The sequence below is a fragment of the Ornithorhynchus anatinus genome, chromosome 2 (genome assembly GCF_004115215.2).
Source record: "Ornithorhynchus anatinus isolate Pmale09 chromosome 2, mOrnAna1.pri.v4, whole genome shotgun sequence".
In the NCBI taxonomy this organism is placed as follows: Eukaryota; Metazoa; Chordata; class Mammalia; order Monotremata; family Ornithorhynchidae; genus Ornithorhynchus; species Ornithorhynchus anatinus.
The window spans coordinates 40,893,943-40,912,450 of NC_041729.1; the positions used below are offsets into that span (position 1 = coordinate 40,893,943).

The following is an 18,508-nucleotide window of genomic DNA, read 5'->3' on the forward strand; positions in this document are numbered from 1 at the left end:
GGGGCTCACAATCTCAGTCCTCATTTTACAGATGAGATAACTGAGGCATTGAGAAGAGAAGTGACTTGCCCGTGGTCACAGAACAGATAAGTGGCAGAGATGGGACTAGAAACAGCATAGTCTAGTGGATAGAGCATGGGCTTGGGAGTCAGAAGGACCTAGGCTCTAATCCCAGCTCTACCACTTGTTGTCTGTGTGACCTTGGACAAGTCACTTAACTTTTCTGTGCCTCAGTTTTCTCATCCATAAATGGTGATTAACTCTTCCTCCCTCTCAGACTGTGAGCTCCATGTGTGGACAGGGAGTGTGTCCAACCTGATTATCTTGTATTTACCCAGCACTTACTACAGTGCTTAGCACATAGTGCTTAAATACCATCATCATTATTAATAGTATTTTAAAATTGCCTAGGACACTGGAGTGGACAGGGAAGTTTTCATGGTTCAAAACCCTCCAGCTGGAGGATTCAGCCCTGATGAGAGGACCATTTCTTTAGGAATAGCCTCAAGGTGCCAGAGCTTTTGTCCTTTGCAGTCTGACACCCTGAGGCCTTGGCTCACCTCACCCGCCTAGCTGGCAATGTGGCTGTTTCTGAATGAAACCCAGCTGGGAGGCGAGCAGTGACTCTGCTTCCTGAGACAAGACGCCAGCCAAATCAGCAAAAACACCTCCACATTTGGGATCCTTTCCCAGAGAACCTAAGGGATTCCCCCTCGGGCCTTTACATTTTGTCAACCACCAACGTTCGGCGTTGGGCGGGGCAGGCCGGAGAGGAGCTCGGGAGAGAATGCTGTTCTCAGGATTTTCCTATCTGGGTGGCACCCTAGGGCATGGAGTCAGAGATGCAGAAATGCTCTTCAAACAACACTTTGATTACATCACCTCCCTTCTCTGAAGCCTAACCTGATTCCAAGTTGCCTTTCAAATCCAAACTCCTGACTCTGGCCTTTAAAGGCCTTCCACACTTCGGGGGTCCTAATCTGACTTCCCTCATCTCCTGCCAATCCTCTCTGCTCCAGCGAAGCAAACCCATATTCCATCCCTTACATGGAAGTTTCTCACCTCTGTAAGACTTTCCCTCAACCAGAAATGCTCTTCTCTTGGCCAAACTGGGCCCTTCAAAACTTCTAAAAACTCATCTCCTCCTTGAAGCTTTCATAGATTATCCCATCTGCTTCCAGTCCTTCCAATCATTTTCACAACAGATTAGCAATTGGTGTATCTCTGTCTAATACAGACTGACATGCGACTGTCATTTGTGTTTTAAGTTTCTCTTTATCTTTGTAGTTTGGTGTTGGCCCTGTCTACCTTATTAGGTTGTGAATGCCTCACAGTCGGGGCCATGATTTTTAATTCTTTTGTAACTCCTCATGGCATCTAGTGTAGGATTCTGTACTTGATAAATGCTGTTTGTGAGTGACCTTGAAATTAAAAAGGTAAGTATCCACCCTGGAAGCATCTTCACACTTCCAGGAAAGGGATGAGGTCATTTATGGAACCAAATGGTATAACTGAAGATTCCAAATCCAGTGGAATCAACCAAACTTCTGTCCTCCATGGCACTACAGGTACAGTACGGAGGGAAAAGGGTCTCCTACTCTTGGAGTTTCTAGCAACCCCAGCTGGGCCTGCTCTTGAACAACAATCCAAGATTCTACTGTAATCCAAGATAGAATCTGAGAAGAGGAATCCTCAAAAGGACCATGAGAGGTCATTAAGTCCATTTCTCTGTCTCCAGGAAAAATGTTGTAAATCAGAAAGTTTCTTCCTGTTTTCTCAAAAAGCTCCATTCATTCATTCCATGGTATTTATTGAATGCTTACTATGCACTCAAGTATTACATACTTACTCGTACTGTACTGTACCAAGTGTTCGAGAAAGTACAGAGTTGGCAAACGTGTTCCCTGCCCACAGTGAGCTTACAGTCTAGAGGGGGAAACAGACATTAATATAAGTGATTTATAATATGGAATTTAAAGATATGTACATGAATGCTGAGGGGTTGAGGGTGAGATGAATATCAAATACAAATCCAAGGGCAATCCCCTCCAGAAAAGGGGATTCTCCCTGAAGATTAGGGAGCCTGGAGTCTTTGGGCAAGTCTCTGCTAGGAGTGTATGCTATAAGGGAAAAGAACCAATCTGGAAGGGGGGCGGGGGGGTGGGGGTGATGTTCTGATTTGCAAGTGACAGAGAGAAGTCACAAAAGACTTGTTTTCAATGTATTTAGCAGAATGAGTAGAGTCCCTAATGCCCAAGATTACAAGGATTTTTGAACCACACATTTGTGGATCCCGTTGAGTGACTATGGCACAATTCTACATTTACACTCTGTAGTGTTACTGCCAGGGAAGTCGGCTTAATTACTTAGGGACCACTAATGCTCTAAGCAACTCCTTCCCCCTACTGTTAAAGTGAGACCAGTCCACCACAGTGCCCAGGGTAGGGGAGTGCTGACAGGCTCAGGGTGAAGCCCCCACCATATGGGGTTGGAGATAAGAGGGTGATTTTAGGAGAGAGTGAGAAGGTTTGGACTGCTTGAGAAAACTGGTTTTAAAAAAACCTAAAAATCAAGATGGTAGATGATAGAGCTAAGTTCCAAGGTAAAGTAAAATCTGCAATGAACTCTCTAGGGGCAGGGGAATGCGCCTCAGGGAAAGTAGAAAGAGGATGGAGTTAATGGATCTGGCAGCACCTCCTCTACCTGCCCTTTCAAAACTCAGCTCAGCAGGTCAAGGACCCTAAGGTAATAATAATAATGTTGGTATTTGTTAAGCGCTTACTATGTGCAGAGCACTGTTCTAAGCGCTGGAGTAGACACAGGGGAATCAGGTTGTCCCACGTGGGGCTCACAGTCAATCCCCATTTTACAGATGAGGTAACTGAGGCACAGAGAAGTTAAGTGACTTGCCCACAGTCACACAGCTGACAAGTGGCAGAGCTGGGATTCGAACTCATGACCTCTGACTCCAAAGTCCGTGCTCTTTCCACTGAGCCACGCTGCTTCTCTAAGATCTTGCCTCTCAGTGATCCTGTTGCAGAAGGGGAGGAGGGGAGGTGGGAGGGCACTGTAAGCTCATTGTGAGCAGGGAATGTGTCCGCTTATTGTTGTATTGTACTTTCCCAAGTGCTACAACAGTGCTCTGCACAAAATAAGCACTCAATAAATACGACTGAATGAATGAATGCATCACCACACTCCCCCTCCCAGATTCCTGCCTTCCAAGGAGGAGGGGAGATGCATGATGAAGTAGGCACCCATCTCTTCTCCATGTCATCCCTCCCATCAATGTTGCATCAGTGTCCTTAGTAAGCTTTGGTTTTTCAGGACATAAACCATGTCCCCAAAGCCCTATAGCAGGTGGTGAGGCACGTCATTACATTTTTGGATTGTGCCACCAAAATCGAGACGTCCAGTCACACGTCCGGTCACCTTGCGCTCTGCCCGAGGCGATGATGCGGAAGCAAGTATTCTTCCAAGTTGGTTAAAAACACCTTCGTGGCCTTCCCATTCTCTCCCTCTCCAACTCTGCAGGAACCTCTCTTTCTCTTTGCCTGTGTCTTCAGCACTGATACTAGATTTCGCTCTTCCCTCAACTTGTCTCATGTTTGGCTTTGTTCCATTTGGAAATTTTAAGAGTTACAGCCCACTTGTTGGGCTCACATTTCTATGTTTTGATCTCTGGCTTTCTGAATTAATACAATGTAGCAATATTAGGATTTCTGGTGGGTTGTTTTTCTGAACATTTCTCACTGGAGCAGTCACATTCTCCAGATCTAACATTTTCACACACTGCAAGGATGTGATAACGAGCTGGAACCAAAATAAAAGCAGGTTCCTGTTAGGCTTTTAAACCTCCTTTTTTTTTTTTAAATTCTCCTCCCCCATTCTGAAGAGATATGGTCCACCACAGCACCCATGGGAGTTGAAGGGATTTTGCAGCATCTAAAGTGGGTTCTGTAATAATAATAATGATGATAGTATTTATTAAGTGCTATGTACCAAACACTGTACTAAGCACTAGGGCAGAGAGACAAAATAATCAGGCCGGACACAGTCTCTGCCCCCATTTGGCGCTCAGAGTCTAAGGAGGAGGGAGAACAGGTATTGAAACACCGTTGTACAGTTGAGGAAACTGAGGCACGGTGAAGTTAGGTGATTTGCCTAGGGTCACACAGCAGGAAAGGGGTGGAGCTGGATTGGAACCCAGGTCTTCAGACTCCCATGCCCGTTGCTCTTTCCACTAGGTCATGTTGTTTCTCTAAGCTCTGCTTCTAGGAAACGGTTCTAGCTTCCAAGATTAGAACCAGGAAGCACTTCTGGGGGTCGGGTGGTTCAGAGCAAGCAGGTCTTTCCCTAGGCTTCATCTCTGAGCTCTTCCCTGAGTACATAGCATAGAAACACATCCTGTAAGTGTGTGAACATGATTATAAATAAGATGAACCTCAGCTTTCACAGGCACATTACAGGTGCATATTCCTTCCATCCCTCCCTTTGTACCCATTAGTCTCAGTGTGGACCCCGGAGGAAGGATCCATTGTGATGAGATCTGTTGATGATGGGGTATGTTTTTATAATGCACATCTAATGTTCCCCTGTGGTAAAGCATAACTAGGACACAGGTCCTCTGACTCAATCAAATCAGTGGTATTTATTGAGCAGTTACTGTGTGTAGAACACTGTACTAAGTACTTGGGAGAGTACAATACAAAAGAGTAGGGAGAAACTATCACTATCCACAAGGAACCGACAGACTGGAAGGGGAGTTCAAGACCTGAGCTCTTTCCACGAGGCATCCAAAACCAACCGATTCAACTGAAAGAATCCTTGAAGATAGAAAGGACCTTGAGAGGGCATATAATCCATCCCCCTGCCTATAATCCATCCCCCTCTCTCTGGAAAGGGCACGCTTAAACCATTCCACCCTATTTTTGTAAACCTCCAAAGAAGCTCTCACCACCTCCCTTGGCTATATTTCCAGTTTCTCCTCACCCTCACTGACCAAAAATTCTTCCTATGACAAATCTCAATCCCCGATGCTACAGCTCAGATCTGCTACTCTTTCTGCCTTTGGTAGAGACAGAACCCACAGTGTCCTGCGTGAAGGATAGACTAGCAATTACACAAATAAACCAACAGAAGTAGTATCAAAGTATCAGCAAGAACCAAATTCAGGATTAAGTATTTACACAAATTGCCAAGTTTAGTGCTTAGGTCCAAGGCTCAGCTAGTGCCCATAGGTCATTCTGGTATCTAATTTAACAGTAACCAAAAGACGAAGCCACTGCAAGATCTACATCACTGTGGTTGGGGCAGAATAAGTGCAAGGTTTTGTTACCAGCGTACTGGTGTCCAGAGGGCACCTAGTGTACCAACTGCAGAATAATAGCAGCAAGATACCCCACACTGAGCCTACATCAGGCCAGAGTGGACAATCTGGTCATCTCCTGAACTGCTCAAGGAGAAGGTTCACACATACTGGCAACAAAACGAAGATCTCTCAAGGACAGTTTTCCCTCATGCTACCCACGAATGAGGAGGAATCTGTATTGTTTACATCATGAGTGGAATTTCCTTTGAGAAGAGATTACCACATACTCCTGCACATGGAGGATAGTCAGTTGGGTACCCAGTTGGGTACCAAGACACTGGGTTCCAGTTGTGGCTCTGCCACTGGCTGTGTGACTTTGGACAGGTCACTCAACTCCTCTGGACTTCAGTTTCTTCTTCCGTGAAATAGGAATGATACCACTCCCCACACCTACCTCACCAAGATGTTGTGAGCATTTGAGATATTGGATGTGAAAGTGTTTTGAAAAACAAAACACTTGGTAAACTCAAAGAACACTGTAAGAGGAGTAAATATTTACACTCTACGTAGGGGTAAATATTTATGATTTAGACGTCAAGGGAAAGAAAAATCACCACCTTTCTTTCACTCTTTGGGGAATGTCTTGAAAAGGGAGCATGGGCCTAGGAGTCAGGGGACCTGGGTTCTAATCCTGACTCCACCATTTGCCTGCTGTGTGACCTTGGGCAAGTCACTTAATGTCTCTATGCCTCAGTACCCTCATCTTTAAAATGGGGATTGAATACCTGCTCTCCCTCCCTGGTAGACTCTAAACCCAATGTGGGACAGGGACTGTGTCCTACCTGATTATCTTGTATCTACCTCAGTGCTTAGTACAGTGCTCTCCCCACAATAAGCACTTAGCAAGTACCCCAATTATTATTAGAGGTTGGGTGTTTCAGGAAGCTGGATCTACATTCTGCACAAGTAGTGGGCGTTTTGAGACTAGATGTTAATTCTCCCAACCTTTCCGTGAGGCTAGATGCTTTCAAGCGGCTCTGCCAAACGGCCTAGAAGCCCCCTGTTATGAGCTCAGCAACTCCAGAGAATCCTTTCAGCCATGCAGAAGGTTCTGCTGGGTAATGAAGGAGCAGAAGTTCAGTAACCAGTCTCTTTCCTCCTCTTGAAAGATGACTGTGAGTGTATACATGTTGAGGCAGTAGTTACCCTTAAGCCATTGATGCTCACCCCAGCCCCACAACCCTTAATGTAAATATCTTTACCCTCTACTATTTCCCCTATCCATAATCTAATGTCTATCTTTCTCTGTAGATCATAAACTCCTTGTAGGCAGGGATTATGTCTACCAACTCTATTGTATTCTCCCAAGCATTAGGTACAGTGTTCAGCACTCAGTATGTGTTCAATAAATACATTAATTAATTGGAAGGTTATGGCGTAGGGAGGAGAAAGTTAAATTGTTGGGATGCCCCCAAAGAAGCTGGGATTTCAAAAGGGCTTGGAAAGTGGGGAAAGAGCTATGGTCTGGAAGAATTCCCCGGGGTGGAGGGTGGAGGGTGTTGTGCTCTGGAAGAGGATGGGATTAGAGGCAGGAGAGTCAAAAACAAGGCAGAGTAAAAAGCTTAGCTTGGGAAGAATGAAGGATAAATTGGAATGGAACGGGAGAAAAAAGTTAATAAGTAAATGAGCCAAAAGGAGAAACCTAATGGTGTCCCTAAGAGTCAAGAGTCAGGAGTTTCTGTTTGATGTGGAGAGGAATAGGTATAGAGGGTACACTTGGATTTATACCCTTTATTCACTCCACCCTCAGCCCCACAGCACTTATGTACATATCCGTAATTTATGTATTCCCCTCCAGGCCTTAAGCTCCTGTGGGCAGGAAACATGTCTACCAGCTCTGCTATATTGTATGCTCCCAAGTGCTTAGCACAGTGCCCTCCACACAGTAACACTCAATACATATGATTGCTTGATGTAAAAAAACAAATATAGGCATAACAGCTACCCTTGAAAGGAAACCACAGTTCCTGACCTCAAAAAGCTGACACTCTAACAAGGGAGAAACGACAGAAGTCATTTGTTCAAGATTGTGTATTCACCTTCAAAACCCCCAAACACACTCCCTTCCCCATCAAATACACTCTTTGGTCCCTGATCCTAAATCCCCCTCTGATGTCTGGCTTGGGGAGAAAGTACAGAAGGGTCACTCTCCAGCTACTGGGCAGCCGTGGATGTCCTTGGCTGGGCCGTCCCAACGGAGCTGATGGAGAGGAGGCCCTTCGTAAGGTGAGAGGCAGAGCTACCCACACTTCCCTCATTTAAAAACTTGCCTACGGCTGCTGCTGCCGAGACTGGGAGACCCAGAGAGCTGGCACCGAGGCAAAGGCGAGAGGCATTTATCCTGCAATGATGTGCACCTTTTTGTTTTGATCGCTCTGAATGATTAAAGATTATAGCTGCTGTCTCTGCCGGTGATATATTCCAGTGCAGAGGAGTGACGTTTGCTCAATGTTCCATTCCTGAAAAGCAATTGTATGGATTAGCACTGAGTTTTGGGGTGGGGATGGGGGGAGAGACGGTGGGGGAGGGGTGGAGGGAAGAGGGTAGACGAACTTTCCTGCTTCAAGGACCCCAGCCACTTGGAATCTCCTGGACTGACAAAATGTACATGTGTTTAGAGGCTGTGTGAGAGAGTACAAAAATGTCGGGGAGAGACAGGGTCGGCCAGAGGGAGAGGATGGTAACCACTATATGATTCGGCTTTTTCATTCTGATTATCCTCAAAATGAAAAATGAACGGTAAACATGGAGGGAACAACCTGACCGACATTAATTTCCCGGACTCCGTGATCATCTGTCTGTAATGACTTTCATCTCAACTTTTCCCAAAGAGCCAGGAGAGCTTTTTCTGGCTTCCCCCTGGGGAGCTGGAATACTAGCTTTCCTCACGCAAAGAGAGCTTCATCCGAGCCATAGCTCTCGTTCTAGTTATAAAGTGCCTTTAGGAAATGGGTTGAAACTAGAGGAAGGGAGATTAGCTTGTACCACCTGGGGAAGCTGCTTCTGCAACAGTGGTGTCTCTTTCTGGGGCTAGATCAATTTCAGATGGGCCCAAAGATGTATGGCCCCCAAGATGCGCGGAGAAGGTCGCAGAGCCTAGTGGAGAGAACACGGGCCTGGTAGTCAGAGAAACCGAGTTCTAATCCCCACTCGGACAGTTACTTGCTGTGTTACCTTGGGCAATCCACTTCACTCTGTGCCTCAGTTCTCCTGTTTTTCCTTCCATTGAAACTGAGAATCCCATGGGGGTCAGTGATGGTGTCCAACCTTATTAACCTGCATCTACCCCAGTGCTTAGAACAATGTTTGACACGATGTAAGTGCTGAACAAATACTATAAAAAGAAAAAGATGCATCTGGTCCTCTTGGGTGGAAGAGCAGATTCTGGGTTGAACACTTTCTGGCAACTACGGTGACAGCTGAGCTTGGCCTTCTGACTGAAGTGATGAAATGAGAAGGGAAGGAACCCCAGAGAAAGATGTGATTAGGGGACATACCGGAGGGGAAGGGAAGAGGTGAAGCTGGTCAGAAGAGAGAAGGAGAACCTGCAGGTCACAGAGGAATCTGAAGAGGTGCAGAGAGACATTGAGAGTCTCCCGCATGACTGGAGTTTTCACCAACCAAAACATTTATCTGTTTTGGCTTCTCCACTCCTCTCAAGCTTGCTTATGCGTCCCCTATCCTAAAAAAACCCTCCCTCGACCCCATCTCCCGTCTACTGTTTCTCTCCAAACTTCTTGAGAGACTTTCTACTGTTGCCTCCACTCCCTAACCTACAAATTTCTCCTAAATCCCCTCCTATCTGACTTCTGCCCCCTTCTCTTACAGAAACAACCCCAAGATACCAATGACCTTCTTCTTACCAGATCTGACATTCTCTACTCATAATAATATTAACGTTGGTATTTGTTAAGCGCTTGCTATGTGCAGAGCACTGTTCTAAGTGCTGGGTAGATACAGGGTAATCAGGTTGTCCCACGTGAGGCTCACCGTTAATCCCCATTTTACAGATGAGGTAACTGAGGCACAGAGAAGTGAAGTGACTTGCCCACAATCACACATCTGACAAGTGGCAGAGCCGGGATTCCAACCCATGACCTCTGATTCCCAAGCCCGGGCTCTTTTCCACTGAGCCTTGCTGCTTCTCTTGAGCCACGCTGCTTCTCTCCTAATCCTCTTAGATCTCTCAGCCACCTTTGACACTGTAGACCACCCACTTCCCCTTGAAATTCTATCCAACCTTGGTTCTCTCTTGGTTCTCTTCCTATGTCTCTGACCATTCCTTCTCAGCCTCTCTTTCTAGCTCCTCCTCTGTCTCCCACTCCCTGACAGAAGGGGGTCCCTCAAGGCTCCTTTTTAGGTCACCTTCTATTCTCTCTCTACACCCATTCCCTTGGAGAAGTCCTTCACTCTCATGGCTTCAATTACCATCTCTCTACAGATGATTCCCAAATCTACATCTCCAGGCCTGACCTCTCTCCTTTCCTGCAATCTCACATTTCCTTCTGCCTTCAAGACATTCCTACTTGGATGTCCCACCGACATCTAAAATTAAACACATCCAAAACTGAACTCCTTATTTTCCCATCCAAACCGTCTTCCTCATCACCGTAGACAACACCACTAACCACCCTATCTCACAAGCCTGTAACCTTGGCATTGTCCTCGACTCATCTTTTTCATTCCACTCACATACTCAATCTGTCACCAAATCCCATCCGCTCTACCTTCACGACATTGCTAAAATCTGCCCTTTCCTCTCCATCCAAACTGCTACCATGCTGATCCAAGCACTTATCCTATCCCGCCCTGACTACGGCATCTGCCTTCTTGCTGATCTTGCTCCTGTCTCTCCCCACTCCAAACCATTCTTCTGCTCAGATCATTTATCAACAAAAACATTCAGTCCTTGTCTCCTCACTCCTCAGGAACCTCCATTGTCTGCCCATCCACCTCTGCATTAATTCCTTACCATCAGCTTTAAAGCAATCAGCTTGCCCCATCCTACCTCACCTCACTAATCTCCTAATACAGCCCAGCCCACACACTCCACCCCTCTGGTGCCAGTTTATTCCCTGGGCCCCAATTTAATCTATCTCGCCCCCGACCCCTTTCCCATGTCTTCCCCCTAGCCTGGAACTCCCTCCCTGTCCATATATGCCAGACCACCACTCTCTCCACATTCAAAGCAGTAGTAAGGTCACATCATCTCCAAGAGACCTTCACCAATTAAGCCCTCTTTTCTGGCAGAGTGTGAAATCTATCACTTGGATCTGTGATCTTTGGACATTAGACATTTGCCCCAACCCCACAGCACTTGTGTACATATCCATATAATATATATTTCAAATTATTCATTTATATTAATATATGAGAAACTGTGTGGCTTAGCAGGAAGAGCATGGGCTTGAGAGTCAGAGGAAGTGGATTCTAATCCTGGCTCTGCCACTTGTCTGTTATGTGACTTTGGGCAAGCCACTTAACTTCTCTGTGCCTCAGTTACCTCATCCGCCAAATGGGGATTAATCTGTAAATGAGGGACAACCTGATTACCTTGTAACAACCCCAGCACTTAGAACAGTACTTGGCACTTAGCAACAGCTTAACAAATACGATAATTATTATCATTATTATTAATAATGTCTCCCTCCCTCTCTAGACTGTAAATTCATTATGGGCATGTCTGGAATACATAGAAATATGGCTGCTAATTCTGCTGTACTGTATTCTTCCAAGCAATTAGTACGGCACTCTGCACGTAGTAAGCACTCAATAAATTCCATTGATGGATTGATTTTGGTCAGCACACTGGCCAAAACACACACCACTTAGCTCTATTGGAGCAAGAACTGGGCTTGTGTCAGGAAACCTAGTTACTGGTTTCTAGTTCCACTGGGTGAACTTCGGAGATTCACTGGAGTTTCTCCATGCCTCCGTTTCTCCAACTGAAGCCAGTGATCCCTGTCTGTACCTACTTGCCCTAGAGGTGGAGAGCAAAGGAAGAGAGCAGAGATTTGATTTACTCAATAGAAAAGTGAATATAAAATCTAAAGTACCATCAGGAGGGTTACCTCATGTCCCGCTTCCCACAGCTCATTCCCTTCAAAACACTGCCTCCCAAGAGAATCTAGGATATCAGATGTTGAGACAGAGGCAGAGGCAACAGGGTCTAAGGGGTTCTACCAATGCTGTTTGTATTGTACTCTTCCAAGAGCTTAGTACAGTGCTCTATGGTAAGTGCTCAATAAATACCATTAATCATTGACTTGGCCTGTCCTGATGTTTCCCTTGCTTCCTCCCACATACCCACCCATCATGGCCTCTTCCTCCTCAACTCATCGAGGAGGCCGGCTTCTCAGAAAGACAGCTCTAGAGAGACATTTTGGGATTAGGTGAGAATCAATCAGTTCTGGTTGGATGACAGCAAAGTAAACAGTTTTGGTAAATCATAGGGAAGAGAGGAAGGGAGAGAGTGGGGGAAGGGTAAGAAAAAAGCTCTACTAGTTCATTAGTGGTACGTTACCAACACATTATTGTCTTGATGTCAAAACAACAATATTTTAAACTTTTAATAACTTGGGAATTGGTTTTATATTACTATCGACACAGGGATGTGAAAGGTTAGTGGGAAAGAAAAAAACACAAAGGTAACTCTATGTCTTTTCACTGCTCTCTAATTAGTAGCTACCCTGCTAACTGCCCAGCCAGCTTGCATGGCGCTATTTTTAATACGTAGCTGATATTATCGGGAAAGCGACAGCCTCAGCGTAAAGACCCATTGCAGTCCATTATGAATGGCCCTTCGCCACAGGGGAAAAAAACTGCATTGGAGACGTACCAAACCCACCAAAATAAAAGACCCGAGAAACCACAACACAGTGCCTCTTGTTGGAAGAGACATTCATTCGAAAACATGTAATTAAATTCATGAATTAGTTAAGGAGAAAATAAAACAACTTGGGAGAAAAACACTGGAGGAAGGAATGATAAATTTATACGACGATCCTGGTAACGCCACAAACTGTGCTTGGTTTCCTCTGGGAAATTTATTACCCTGTCACCTGGACCCCAAGATCTATCTACATGCTTGTCATTCACCAGTGTATTTCATTTAGCCTCTCTCCATTTATATATATTTATATACTCCTACTCATGTATCTACAGGATCTGCCTGTCCATTTTCCACGGAGATATATGGATACAGGAAGTCTATGCTCCTATGGTAATAAATTCCCAAAACCAATAGCAGTTGAATATCCCCAAACAGAAAAACAAACTCTTCTATTACCTTGCACTCTTAAACACTGGGCAGGATTCCTGAGCCACTGAGTGATGTTGTCAACAGCTCCCCGCTCGCAACCGTGATAACATCCTTGACTCCTCTCTCCCTTTCAGTCCCCGTATTCGGTCAGGCACCAAATCCCGTCGGTTCTCTCTTCATCCCATCTCCAGAATCCATTCCTTCCAAACGGCCACCACTCCAGCCCAAACATTTGTTTTACCACAACTTAATTATTGGATCAGCCTCCTCATAGACTTCCCTACCTCCAGTCTCTCCTTTCTCCAGTCCATACAGTACTCTGCTGCCTGAATCATCTTTTCATTCAATCATATTTATTGAGCGCTTACTGTGTGCAGAGCACTGTACTAAGTGCTTGAGAGAGTACAATACTACAATAAAGGGACACATTCACATTACCTGCCCATTTTTCTGAAACATCATTTTTTCCACTCCTCAGAAACCTCCAGTGGTTGTCTATTCCTCTCTGCATCAAACCGAAACTCCTAATCATTGACTTAGAGGAGATTAATTCTCCCCCCATTACTCATCCTCCCGCCTCTCTAACTACACTCCAGCTTGCACTTGTTGCTCCTTGCAACCTAACCTACTCACTGTCCCTCGTTCTTCCCTTGTTCTCATCTCACCACTGACCTCTTGTTCATACCTTCAGCTCTGCCTGAAATGCCCTCTTTCTTCACATCCAGTAGACCACTGTTTTCCCCATCTTCAAAGCCCTCATGAAGTCACATCTCCTCCAGGAGTCCTTCCCTAATTAATCTCTCATCTCTCCACCCTATTTTCTTGGCTACTGTCACTAACACCTCTGGGTCACCTAAACCTATCCCCGAATCAGCACTTATATACAGATTTTTAAACACTGTTGCTTCCCCCTGCCTTGATTGTAGTGTCTGTCTCCCCAGCTAGACTGTAAACTACTTGAGGGCAGGGTCTACTGTCTTCTAACTTTACTCTCCCAAGAGCTTATACAATGTTCCACACATTTAGACCTCAATAAATACTATTGATTTCTGAGTGATCTGGGGAAAGTTACTCAAATTCAAGGTGCTTTCATTTCTTCCTACCAAATAAGGAAATGAGGTGAGAATTCATTATGTCTCCTAAAAAGCTTTGCCAGATATCACCACACTGCCACATATTAGCAAACTTTTTAATGTTCTCATTTTTCCCAGATTAGACTTGGAGATGAGGCACTTTGGATTTGAAACTTCACTTTTCTCATCGTGAATAGCAACATTTTTTTACACAATAGGTCAGAGACACAACACAGTACAGTACTGTGCTCCAGATGAAGATCCAGCAGATCACGGCCTAGCCCAACACTTTTCTGACAGGTCACCGGCGACCGCTGAAGCCACTGGGAAGATCGGGCAAACCGGAGGCTGCAGAAACTAATGCACTTACAAAAAACACTTGGATTTCCTTTTCCGGTACTTTTTTTATGGTAGTTGTTAAGCGCTTACTATGAGCCAGGTGCTTTACCAAGCAGTGGGGTAGAAACACATTAATCAGGTTGGACACAGTCCCTGTCCTACAAGGCGTTCACAGTCTTAGTTCCCATTTTACAGATGAGGGAACTGAGGCACAGAGAAGTGAGCTGCCCAAGTTCACATAGCAAATGGCAGAGTCAGGATTAGAACCCACATCCTTCTGACTCCAAAGCCTGTGCTCTATCCACTAGGCCATGCTTGTCCTTGAGGGCTAAACCTCTCACTTTCCACTTCCATTCCTTTGCTCCACAAGTTCTATCTTGCAGTAGGAACTCAGTGAAAGCTGAGCTGGCCGGGCTCATGTCCTTCACTTCTTCGCTGGGCTTTCCCAAATCCCAAATTTAACTGCCTTATTCTCGAGCGGATGTGACCTGAATTTTACATGGAGGAGCCACTCTGAGCATCCAAAAGGGACTCTGTCTGTCTGAGCCAATGTGCCTCGGGAGGGGGTTACCCGAAAGGGCTATAAGAAAAGGACCTGATGTTAACCTGACTGACTTCTAAGAAAACAGTTGGGGGTTCCTACCTCCTAACTGTTCACTCATGCTCTCATTTTCCTTCAAGATGCCCAGATTCACCAAAGGGCAGGGACTGTGTCCTATCTGATCATCTTGCACGTACCCCAACACTTAGCACAGTGTGCGACATGTAGTGGGAGCTTAATATATACCATCAGTAGATTTTAAATCTTCTCTACATCGGCTTTGCTTCCTTCCCCACATGCACAGAGGGGATTCCATCCTCTGGTGACATGAGGCTTCTGAGGGTTTTCTTAAACCCAGACCCCAGAGACCAGAAGAGGAGTGCTCGGGGTCCCTGGGAGGCAAGGGGGACGACTAGCTTTCTGCAACTAAGGGGTACAGAGCCCCTTTTTGAGGGGGGAACCCAGAGAGGTGCCCCTGTGCTCTAGCCAGTGCCCTCTCCTCCCCCGTCGCAAGACCGACCAGAGTCTAACCCGCGTCGATACCGGCCGGTGGCTGGGCCCCGGGCCCGACGGATGTAAACATATGCACAGACACTCTACGGAAAGTGCAGGATGGGAACCTCAGCAGGGGTTAATCCTCAAGCTTCCCCAGAACTTGGGTGATCCAAGGCAATCACATCAGACCTCCGCTGGGCCTTGGGGTCTTTCTGACGGGCTCCTCCTCCGGCCCCTAACTCCCAGCCGAGGCAGCGCGGCACTGGTCCCGAGCACCGAGAGGGGCAGGGCAATCTCGGACGCCAACCCTTTGAGCCAAGCTTGGTTCCCCAGGCTGGGGGTGCCCCGCTGGCATGGGGGGCTCCGAGCAGGGGCAGAAGCCCAGGGCTCTTGGCCCGGGCCCCCCTGCTCTCCCACCCTAGGATGCTTAGAAGCTCCCCTATAGCCTCTCTGGGAGGCCGGGCCATCTGGGGGTCCATCTGTCCATCCGTCCCTCCCTGCCGAGGCAGCCCATCTCCCTCCCCCCACGGCCGTTCTGGAGTTGCCTCTCACACTCGGTCGCGCGATTCGGCGGCAAGTCACCAAGTCACCCCTTCCTCCTCCTCCTCCACCACTGCCCAGTGAAGCGGGAGGAAGAAGCCCGGAGCCGGGCAGCCGGGGACCAAGAGGGACCACCGAGTTTCTCTCAACTTCTTGGGTGCGAGGGCGGCCGCCCCAAACCCGCAAGCCAAGCAGGCGACCTGCGCGGGGCACCTCGCCTTCATGTCCCCCGGCTTTCACCCGAACCTCGTTCTGTTGTGTCCCCGACGTCCCCCCGTGCCCCAATTTCTCACTGTGCCTCCTGCGTCCCCCTGTTCCCCTGCTTCTCACTGTGCCACCCCCCCGCGTCCCCTGTGCCCCTGCTTCTCGCTTGTGCCCCCCACGCCCCCCCGTGCCCCTGCTTCTAGCTGTGCTCCCCACGTCCTCCTGTGCCCCTGCTTCTTTCTGTGCCCCCGCGAGCCTTTGTGCCCTGCTTCTCTCTGTGCCCTCGCCTCCTCCTGTGCCCTGCTTCTTGCTGTGCCCCCTGCATCGTCTTTGCTCCCCACGTCCCTGTTTCTCGTGTGGCCCCCGCATCCCCCTGTGCCTCTGCTTCTGTGTTCCCGCGTCCTCCTGCTTCTCGCTTTGTCCCCCGGTTCCCCCTGTGCCCCCCGCGTCCCCCCGCTTCTAGCTGTGCCCCTCACGTCCCCCTGCTTCTCAGTGTGCCCCCCGCGTCCCCCCGTGCGCCTGCTTCTCGCCGTGCCCCCCGTGCCCCTTACCTGGGGAGCCTCCGTGCCGTTCCGCGCCCGCTCCTGTCCCTTGGCTCTCGGCCCCTCGACCTTCGGGGCGCTAACTTTGCTGGGGGTACCGAGATTCTCGGCATGGACCCTCCAGCCCGACCCCCGTCTCCCTCCCCGCAGTGCTCGCTCTCTCCGCCTCCGACTCCAGCCGCTTCTCCTTGGCGCGGGCTCTCCGGCTCCCGGCCCTGCGGGGGGCTGGGGGGGGGCGGCCACTACAGTATTAGCTCCCCAGAAGGTCCCTCCTCCGAGAGGTGAGGGCCGGAAGGCTTGCGCGAGGGCGTCCAGATCGTTACTCTGCTCCGCGCTGACTCGCTACAAAATGCCTCCGCTCGCCTGGGCACGTGGGGAGGAGGAGGGAGGAGGGAGGCGAGGTGTTGCTATCCAATTTGGTGGCAAAGTGCTGCCCCCCACAGCCCCTCCCTCTCCGGGGAGGATTCGAGCCGGGGCGACCCCCTCCCTCTCCTGCCCTCAGCCCAGGGAAAGGGGGGGTCGGGATCAGAATGATAATAAAAATAACAGCAATAATCATAAGAGTATTTGCTAAGCGCTGAAGGGGCTGGGACCATTCACTCAACGCGGCTTGGTGGCAAGAGCACGGGCTGGCGAGTCAGAGGACGTGAGTTCTAATCCCGCCGCCGCCACTTGTCTGCTGTGTGACCTTGGGCAAGCCGCTTCACTTCTCTGGGCCTCAGTTCCCTCATCTCTAAAACGGGGATCAAGACTAAGAGCCCCCACCTGGGACCACCCGCTTAACGTGTAGCGACCCCAGCGCTCAGAACAGTGCCGGGCACGTAGTAAACGCTTAAGAAACACCATCGTTATTATTGAGAGCTTTCTGTGCGCGGAGCACTGTACTAAGCGGTTGGAAAATACAATTCAGCAACAAATAGGGAGAATCCCTGCCCAACAGCGAGCTCACGGCCTAGAAGGTGAGGAGAGAGCGAAAATCCCGCCACACCTGATCGCACTTTCCTGCTGTCATCAGGAAAGTCATCGGCAGCAACCTGTGTCACGTCTCCTCCGCCCTCTGGGCCCCACCTGCCCAGAACCCGCGGCAGGATTGCATGTGTTAGCTCTCTCACTACCCCACCCTACTCTCTCTCTCTCTTTCTGTCTCTGCTTCACTCTCTTTCCCTCTGTTTCTCCCTCTCCCTGCCCTGCGTTCCTCCTCTAAGGGCCGCCCGGTGGGAGCCGGGCACCTGGCCTTCTCAGCCCCCCTGCCCCCGGGGTGGGCATTCTCCGTGTCCGGATCCCTCTCCTGCCTCTCTGCCCCGCAGCCCCCCGCTCCACCCCCAGCTTCGATCCCCCTCTGTACCCACAGCACGCTCTCTGCCTCTTTCTACAAAGCAGCTGGCCAATTCACGCGGCATACAAAAGAGTTGACTCAATTCAAAGGCAGCAAATCAAGATAAATCCTATAGTGGAGATGGGAGAGCGCGCGAGAGAATATGAATGAATTCCCCCATAAGGGAACTAATTCCTGCGCTGACACGCCGACCCCGAGAACGGTGATGACTGCAATACCTTAAACACTCAATGAAACGTTATTGGGACACTTTTTGGGGGGGGGCCGGGGGAGGAAGACGGGAGACAGCCTGGGCAGAGATGCGATTACGGATTCCTGAACTGTATTCCCCCTATGCCCCTCTTCCCTTCCCACGTTCCCTTTTTGAATGCCTCCTTCTCGGACCACGGGCCTGGAGCGCTCCCCCAGGGGAAGAAGCAGCGTGGCTTCGTGGAAGAAGCACGGATTTGGGAGTCAGAGGTCGTGGGTTCTAATCCCGGCTCTGCCCATTGTCAGCTGTGTGACTGTAGGCAAATCACTTCGCTTCTCTGTGCCTCAGTTACCTCATCTGTAGCCCCACTGTGGGACAACCTCATTACCTCGTGTCTACCCCAGAGTTTAGAACGGTGTTTGTCACATAATAATAATGATGACATCTGTTAAGCGCTCATTATGTGCGAAGCACTGTTCTGCACATAGTACAGAGTACTGCACATAGTAAGCGCTCAAATACCATAATTCATTCATTCATTCAATCGTATTTATTTGAAAGTACAATTCAGCAGTAGAGACGATCCTTGCCTTTAATAGGCTCACAGTCTAGAGGG

General features: G+C 48.4%; 1 long non-coding RNA gene across 1 annotated transcript in view; it reads right to left on the bottom strand.

Annotated features, from left to right (window-relative positions):
• Nucleotides 1–16,717, bottom strand: part of LOC120638214 — a 119,159-nt gene extending 102,442 nt beyond the window's left edge. The window contains exon 1 of the long non-coding RNA XR_005659747.1: nt 16,376–16,717. This is a non-coding gene — a long non-coding RNA (uncharacterized LOC120638214). The remainder of the gene's footprint in view (nt 1–16,375) is intronic.
• Between the last annotated feature and the right edge of the window lie 1,791 nt (nt 16,718–18,508).